This window comes from Rhinopithecus bieti, unplaced genomic scaffold (genome assembly GCF_001698545.2).
Source record: "Rhinopithecus bieti isolate Rb0 unplaced genomic scaffold, ASM169854v2 scaffold_12049, whole genome shotgun sequence".
In the NCBI taxonomy this organism is placed as follows: domain Eukaryota; kingdom Metazoa; phylum Chordata; class Mammalia; order Primates; family Cercopithecidae; genus Rhinopithecus; species Rhinopithecus bieti.
In genome coordinates this window covers 221,300-230,980 of record NW_016807278.1, presented here as the reverse complement: position 1 = coordinate 230,980, position 9,681 = coordinate 221,300, and positions in this window count along the sequence as shown.

Sequence of the window (9,681 nt, the reverse complement as noted above, 5' to 3'; positions counted from 1 at the left end):
TTTTTTGAGACGGGGTCTCGCTCTATCACCCAGGCTGGACTGCAGTGGTGTGATCTTGGCTCACTGCAAACTCCGCCTCCCAGGTTCACGCCATTCTCCTGCCTCAGCCTCCCCAGTAGCTGGGACTACAGGCGCCCGCCACAACGCCCGGCTAATTTTCTGTATTTTAGCAGAGACAGGGTTTCATCGTATTAGCCAGGATGGTCTCTATCTCCTGACCTTGTGATCCGCCCACCTCAGCCTCCCAAAGTGCTGGGATTACAGGCGTGAGCCACCGCGCCCGGCCTTGCTTAAACACTTTAATAAAGCATTTCATATTCCATTACAAATTTATATTTATACATAACTAATAATTGCATAATATTTAAATAATGTGTGTATATGTACTAAAAGGTTTTTAACCATTCCTGTATAGTTGGATATTTAAGCACATTCTAAATTCTCTGTTTACATAAGCCTAGTATCTCTTTGCTCAAAATCAATTTTCTGTATTGTGGATTACCTCCTCAGGCCAGTTTTCTAGCTAGAAATCCTAAGAAAAACAATGGAGAATGAAAGAAGTAAACAGTTTAAACATAACTTCTATTTAAGAGGGCATAAAATGGTTAAATCGCAAAACCTTAGTGAGTCACCAGCGTGATTATTTTTAACCACACTGTCCCTGAAGGACAGCTGATAATGATATATGGGAAGTAACTATAGTGTAGAAAATATCTAAGCAGGCATAACTAGTGTTTAGTAATTAACATCAGAATGACATTATAGTTTTTATTATTTTTTTTATTTTTTGAGACAGAGTCTCACTCTGTCACCCAGACTGGAGCGCACTGGTGCAATCTTGACTCACTGAAACCTCTGCCTCCCAGGTTAAAGTAATTCTCCTGCCTCAGCCACCTGAGTAGCTGGGACTACAGGCGCCCACTACCATGCCCAGCTAATTTTTGTCTTTTTAGTAGAGACGGGGTTTCACCATATTGGCCAGGCTGGTCTCAAACTTCTGACCTTGTAATCTGCCCACCTTGGCCTCCCAAAGTGCTGGGATTACAGGCATGAGCCACTGTGCCCAGCCATAGAATGACATTATAGTTACATCTACACTTGAATGTATTTTATGTTGCATTTAAATTTATTTACATGTATTTTAACTAGTAAAATAGACTTAACTGGTAAAATTCTGAAGCATGGGTATAATTATTCTCTTAATGTACCTTATTCTTTTAAATTTCTGAATTAATGGAATCTGTAGAATTATTACAAAGATATATCTGAGCCAGTTATATTACTGAAATCACCTTTGCAAAAATTGTAACAGTGAGAAAAATATGACATAGGAAAATTATGACAGTGAAGGAAATCTGACCTAACCAACTCTATCTTGGTTCTAACCTCCAAGCTGTCCTTGTTCATTGCTGGGTACCGGCTGAACTAACTTGGAGAGGAATTTAGCTTATGGTTTAACTTCGAAACAAAGATGATAACAGCCTTCCCCAAAACAAACCCCCTTGTTTGGGGGCCAGATTGCCTTTGTAAAACTAACAAAATTAGCCACAAGATTAGGAATTATGGAGTCATGTAACCAGAGATCACAAGATTCCTAACCTCCTCAATTGCTCTGATGGATAACATTACTATTGTAAAACCTAAGATTGGTGTTCGAAGCATTTTTCAGACCCTGTATTCTGATAGACCAGCTGGTGCCACCCAGACTGGTAAATTGGCTCATCTGGTTTTGTGGGCCCCACCCAGGAACTGACTTAATGCAAGAGGACAGCTTGGACTCCCTGTGATTCCATCCCTGACCCAACTTATCACCATTCCCCATTCCCTAGCCCCCTGCCCGCCAAACTGTCTTTTAAAAACCCTAGCCTCTGAACTTTTGGGGAGGCTGATTTGACTAACAATAAAACTCCAATCTCCCATTTAGCCAACTCTGCATGTATTAAACTTTGTCTACTGTAATTCCCATCTGGATAAATCAGCTCCATCTGGACAGTGGCCAAGAAGAATCTGTTGGGCAGTTACATTACCCACTGACAAAGTAAAAATCTGGTGCTTGGAGTGAGCAGATCAAATATATAACACCCTTAAAAATACGGTGCTTGCAGGGATCTGCTTTTTAGAGTGGATCTGAGGATTAAGTGAGATATTAGTGAAAAACACCCCAGAGATGATAAGTCCTACATTCATCTAAATTGTTGCTGTCATTATTTCTGTCTGCCATATTATCCTGGCACAAGATTTAGTGAGGATTCATTGAGCAGGTGAGAGGTGATGTGGAAAAGATCCATAAAATTACCCCATTAGCTCTGAGAACCTATCACTAGCTCTTCAGATGGAGCAGTGAGAACAGGCTGGGATCAAACAGTATGGAGAACAGAATCTCCTTGATTCTCCTTTCATGGGAAATTCTATCAGAAGTTCCTGTGGATGGCTTGGTAATTGGCGAGCATTCTGATTCAACACTGTGCCTCTCAGAATATAGTAAACAACCAAAGTTATACTATCCACAAAAAATGGTTAATGCAATATGCTTACAATTGTTTTGTGATTTTGCCAATTTTCTCATATATATAACAACTCAGTGTTTTGCAAGTCAGCAAAGGCCATCAATGTTGTTCTTTATGGGCTCAAATTATTTCACATCCATAGTTAACACTATTTCAAACTGACTGACAAAATTAGGGGGCAAAACCAGAAAAGGTGTATTTGGTTGTGCTATTCTTGACACATAACCCAGTTGATTCACTGTTGCCAAAGCCCACCAACTCCACATCTGAAACCTTTGATTCTACTTTATGATTTTTAATCAACTTCATCGAGGTTTAATTTACATAAAACAAATGGAAACATTCAAATTATCCAGTTTCATGAGTCTTCACAAATGTATACACCATGTAACCACTACACCAATAAATACATAGAACATTTTCCCCCAAATGTTCCCTTTTGCCATTTTGCAGTAAATTCTCCTACCCTCTTGCACTCCCCACTCCAGACAGTCATTACTTTGATTTCTATCATCATAAGTTGATTTTGCTTGTTCTGGAACTTCATATAAATGATATCATATAATATCCACTCTACGTGCCTAGTTTCCTCTGCTCAGCAAGTTTTTGAAATTCATCCCTCTTGTGTGTATCATTAATTTGTTCCTTTCTAATGTGAAGTAGTTTTCATTGTATGGAAGTGCCACAATTTATTTAACCATTCAGCTATTTATGAATTGTTTCCAGCTTGTAGCTGTTGAAATAAAGCTGCTATAAACATTTATGTACAAATCTTTGTAGACATTTTTATTTTCCCTGGGTCCATACTTGGAAATATAAAGGTCATACGGTAAGTGTCTGTTATGTAAGAAGTTACTGAAGTATTTTCCAAATTGGTTCTTTTCCATGCAAACCCTGACACACACAAACAAACCCTGACATAATTATTATAGACCTTTGGGCTGAATGGACTAAGTGACATCAAAATGAGGCCACGTGCTTTGGAAACATAAGGGGGAAAGTATGTCACAGAAGTAGTAGAGGAGGTGGTATCAGATGGGGGCATTGAGAAAACAGAAGTGTTTTCAATAAAACCTGCAATTATTGTTTTCTGAAGTCAATTACCTTCTTCATAGCAGAACATGTGGCTATGTGAAAAAGTAAAATTTATCCAAGAGAAATGATTGTCATTTAGGTAAATGGATTTTTGACATCTGAAAGACATCTGAAAGAACAGTGCTAGGAAAATACTCACCGATGAACACTTTAAGATTGATGAACCCTTTAGTCTTCATTACGCACCAACAAATAAAAGGTAACATGTAGAGTGGATGGAACATAATTTTAAATCTCCCCAGACCTGGTTCAAATTTTGCTTGGCTTTGCCATCTGTATTGTTTTATCCAATCATTTTCCCCTCTGAACCTGTCCCAACGTGTGCAACTGGAAGCAATAATAGTTTACCCATGGCATTGCTGGATGGTTAACCAAGGTTAAGTCTCAAAGTGAGAGTATCAGTGGAAGGTGGTCCCTTCAATGTGAATTTCTTTTTTCTTCCCTCCTTACCCTTGTGCAATTCTAATACGCTTAAATTGCAAATCTGCTTCTTAACTTGCAAGCTGATAAATCAAGGGAAACAAACTGCAGATGGGACTACATTGGAGGTAAAGAATCCAATGTTTAAACAATTCTGAATCTTGGTAAATGACCTAATCTTTGCTACAGGAAAAATACTACTGGGTGGGGAAAGAATAAGGAAAACAACTCAATGATCTCCACATTGCTAATATATGAGAATTTTCTATTGCTTTTACAGAATTTTAAAACTGTATGTCATGACATGACTATTTTTATGGATTTCATGAAAAGTGGCCAAGTCTTATTATAGGAAACATTCATTCATGTCACCCATGATCATTCATTATTGCTAATATTTATTGAGTACTGTGTGCCAAGCAATGGACCAAATGCTTTACATACACTATTTCCTGTATTCCTCACAAAACCCCGATGAGGTAATATCATTACACCTGTTTTATAAGTGAGAAATTTGTGTTTCAGAGCAGTTGGGTGCTGGACCACACTCTCACATGTACACACACTCTCACATGCTCACACACATTCATACATGCACACACACTCTCACATGCTCACACATTCGTACACACACATGCTCACACACATTCACACATGCACACACATGCTTACACACTCATATATGTACACTCACATGCAAACACACTCTCACATTCTTGCACACACACACTACAATGAACAAACTAGCCACAAGATTAAAAATTGTGGCTCAGGAGTCATGCAGCTAAAGGCCACAAGATTCCTAACCTTCCCAATTGCTCCTATAAATAATGTTACTATTGCAAAACCTAAGATTTGTGTTTGAAGTTCACACACGAACACATAGTCTCACATGTGTGTGCACACACACATTTCCTTGTTCCTGCCACTACCTCCAAAGTGGAGGTAGCAAAAATTCACTGTTGTCTCAGGAAGTTAGGTCTTGGCAAATAAATATTTGCTCACATAAGTCAAGCATTGCTTTTCCCCCTGGCTGCTGAGCCTGTTCTCACACACACAGGGAAGTCAGCTGTAGGGCAGGATGCCATTACATAGGTGAACATGTCACATGGAATTAGACCACGTTTTCCTAGGTCCTGCTGAACCTGCACCTAGTGAAAAGGAAAACTACTATGTCTGCTGCAATACACTGATACCTTGATTAGTGAATTCCTGGAGAAAAGAACTCATGTATAAGAAACAGGAGAGTCTACTCATTTGTTTTCATTTATTAAAAAATACCCTTATTCTGTGAAGCAGAATTACCTGTATTTGCAGCTGCATGACAAAAATGCCTCAATATAAAGTTCCCTCCAACCCCACCCTGCCCCGGCCCATTGGCTACTTTAAGTTAAGTTGGGAATGTACTTAGGCTGAGTTAGAATGTAAATATGAAATAGACTGGTTCCTTAGATGTGAGGCACAGATAGGCACATTACATACTTTGGTAGCATAGAGGAAGGTACCACGCATGATGTCATGGCAAGGGAGATTTCCTGGAAGAATGATGCCTGGCCAGTCTAACAGAGCCGTTAAGATCCTAAGCACTAGTTCTACCGCCAACAAGCCATGTGGTTTGGGGCTAGTTTCTTAACTTCCCTAAACACCAGCTGGTTCACTTGCAATGAGGGTGATAATATTAGCTCACAGTTTTGTATCCCTTGGCTTTCAGGAAATTGCATGATTCTCTTTCCTTTCTACTACCTTCTCCTTTCCCTTTCTCTGTCATTTGTACCTTCTAACGTGGGGCTCCTCAAGTCTCACACCTTGGGCTTCTCTGTTTGTATTTCCATATCCTCCCTTGCCTGCAGTCACGTCTCCACCCACTCCATCTCCATCTTGCCTCCATTTCAATCGCATGCTGGACGTTTCCATGTAGACACTCTGCCAAGGCATTTAAAATTCAACAAGTGTAAAGCTGAATTTGTTGTTCTTTCCCTATATTACCTCCTGGCTCTGGAATGGATAGTTCTTTTAAATAGGGCTGCTAATCTCACAAACTCCAAACTTCCGAGTCATCTGTAACATCTTTTTCCCCACTGCTCCTTATTGAGTCAGTTGCCAAATTCTGTGGGTTATTACTTTGAAACTTGTTTGGTCAGAGCAGGAATGGAAATTCAAAAGTCTATAATTGTGTCAGGAGTTTTATAGAGCAACAGGACTGGGACTCCTTAATATAGATGTATTATTTTAAAACTAAAAGACATTTTTGTTCTCTAATCCTAAACACCTGAACTGTTGTAGTTAGCTAAACTGGATCTTACCTTACACAGTCATTCTCATTCCAGCATCTTAGATGCAAATTCCAAATTACCCAGGTGCTTCCTCCTTACAGCTGTCAACAGTTCTTTAATGCTTCTGAATGGTGTAAAAGGCACAGGCCTTGCCTTTAAGGCTCCCTCAAATCTCTTTCCAGCCTCTCTCACCCTCTTCTTCCATTGCCTCAATTAAGTTCTCCATACTCTCCGTAAACTAAACTCCTTACTACTCTTGGAATCAACAGGCCTTTTCCTGACCCCAAACATTTGTTCATATCTCTTTTCCTATTTTTGCCCTATTGCATTGACACTTGTCATATTTAGTTGAATCACTGGGCCTTTAACCTCCCCACCCCAATCACCACACTCCCTTCTCTCCTTTCTGAAGCCCCATACCACTTTGGTTGTGATATTTGTAAAGCATTTATCATGGAAAACCTCCCTACTAGATTATAGATTCTCAAACACAAGTATTGACACTTAGTGGGCTTCTGTGTGCTAGGGAAGTTTATTAAACAGTCTTTGATTTAGTCATTGTATGGTTCCTGGAACAAGAGTAAGAGCCATGGTCCCTTGCTCTGTCAAAATCATAAACCTATTTTCTTTGTATTTTGGCCTAATTACATAAGCTTGTTTTGGATTGGAAGCTCTATAGAGACTATTTTAGTGCCAAACGCTTTTTAATCAATGCGGAAATAAGCCCTTGAGACGTGCAGTGACTCAGCCGAGGACACATAGCTAGTTTCTGGTAGATAAGTATGAAGCCTCGGAACTACTGCTCCTATCATGAGCCCCTGGGTTCCCAAATCACCTTCCCAAGAACCTGATTCATTGTCCTCTGTACACAAGAAACTTTTGCTGATTCCAGTAAAAAGAATGCAGTATGGTAGGACAGATGTATAGGTTTTGAAATCAAACTAGGTTTAGATTCTGACCTAGTCGCTAGTTACTGCATGGACTTTGGTAAACAGCCTCTCAGCCTGTTTCCTTGTCTGCAAAATATGGATAGTTATCTTCACTTCATTAAGTTGTGCTGATGAAATGGTATAATGTGTATAAAGCAACTGGAACACAACAAATGAGGCCATTTATTTAAAATAATCTTTAGTAAGTTATAAATTCACATATTTGCTTTTTCTGAGGAATGCTTAGATTTTATCATAGATCTCTTTTCTAAGTTGAGTAAATACATAGTGGATTTCTTTGTTTCCTTCCCCCCAGAATGTTGACATTTGGGTGGTTGTTAACTATTACTTAGGACTCCATCCAGTAATTGTTCATAAAATTTCCTTTTTTTTTTTTTTTGAGACGGAGTTTTGCTCTCATTCCCCAGGCTGGAGTGCAATGGCGCAATCTTGACTCATTGCAACCTCCGCCCCCCAGGTTCAAGTAATTCTCCCGCCTCAGCCTCCTGAGCAGCTGGGATTACAGGCGCATGCCACCATGCCCAGCCAATTTTTGTATTTTTAGTAGAGACGGGGTTTCACCATGTTGGCCAGGCTAGTCTCGAACTCCTGACCTCAGGTGATTCTCCGCCTTGGCCTTCCAAAGTGCTGAGATTCCAGGCGTGAGCCACCACGCCTGGCCAAAATTTCCTTTTAAAAACAGTTATTGCCAATAACTAAGTATTCTGGAAGGTGAATGCTTAGGACATTTAGTGTCACTAAGTTGTGTGATAGATAATATTTTTGACACTTTGCAGAGCTCATTGTTTTCTCTGCATATAAAGCTATGACATTCACATAATAAACACGTAGAGAGCTTTAATAGACTTCAATGTTAAGTCTTCTGGCAGCTGCATAACTGGTCTTGCTTGCACCTGTCTTTTTCACAATGCTACCTTGCCTTTCACACCAATTCTGTGAGCCCAAGCAGGAATGAAGATTACCTATGTATAATGGCACGACAGAAGGGAGTGGCAGTTAAGGTTATTGGAGGTTATTAGGGGGAATAAATGAAGACCTGGTGCCACTTCTAAACACTGCCAGGCCCTGACATACCTTGTGTTTTTATATCCAATATGGGAGTAAAAGTAAGGTATTTTAACATCAAATATGAGGATAACACTAGATGGTTTTAAAAGCCCCCCACCCTAACTTCTAAACTCCACAATGTTTGAGTATTGTTAGGTTTCAATGAAATCCAACAGTAGTCCCTTGCTTGGAATCACTGTAGAATTGGTTCCAGCAATGGGCAACAAAGGGTTTGGTTCTATACAGTAAGTATGGGTCAAAGAAAATGCTATGATTGAAAATTGTTTTCCTCCTTATAAAGCTCATACCAACCAGTAAAGAGCTATCAGAAAACCTTCAGGAAAGAATATCAAGATAGGATATAACAAATACCCCCACAGCTGGTCCATGGACCAAAGTATAATTCCAAGTAGGGAATTTCACTTAACCAGGCAAGGCTTTTAAGGGAAAAGGAATCTAGCCTAGGACTCTGCTAGCCAGACCCAGACAAATTATTAAAGGGAAGCATGTTGTTGAGGCTATTCTCTATGAAGAAGGGCAATCCACCTTGCCATCTATATCCTTTCTGTTTTTGACAGGGGTGGTCCTAGGCTGGATAGATCTTTACTCTGACCAGTACCATATAGGTCTGTGGTTCTCAAACCTGGCTGCACAGTGAGGCACTTTTAAGTAATCCTGATACCCAGTGCCATCCCCAAAGATGCTGATTTAATTTGTCTAAGCTGTAGTTTGGGCCTCTGGATTGGAACCAACCCATATGCCCATCAATGATAAACTGGATAAAGAAAATGTGGCACATATACACCATAGAATACTATGCAGCCATAAAAAAGGATGAGTTCATGTCCTGTGTAGGGACATGGATGAAGTTGGAAACCATCAATCTCAGCAAACTAACACAGGAACAGAAAACCAAACACTGCATGTTCTCACTCATAAGTGGGAGTTCAACAATGAGAATACACGGACACAGGGAGGGGAACATCACATACAGGGGCCTGTTGGGGGGTGGGGATTAGGGGAGGCATTAGGAGAAATACCTAATGTAGATGACGGGTTAATGGGTGCAGCAAACCACCATGGCACGTGTATACCTATGTAACAAACCTGCATGTTCTGCACATGTATCCCAGAACTTAAAGCACATATATTATATATGTATAAATATATATGAATATATACAAATATATGAATATATATGTGTGTGTGTGTGTGTGTGTGTGTGTGTGTGTGTGTAAGCTCCCCACATGATTCTAATGTGTGGCCAGTCTTGCAAACCTCAGGCTACTTATTCTTAAAGGTTTGTAACAAGCCTTCCTCTTAAAATCCACCCCACCACCATTCGGTTTTTTGGGGTTTGTTTGTTTTTGTTGTTATCCCACCCGCCCC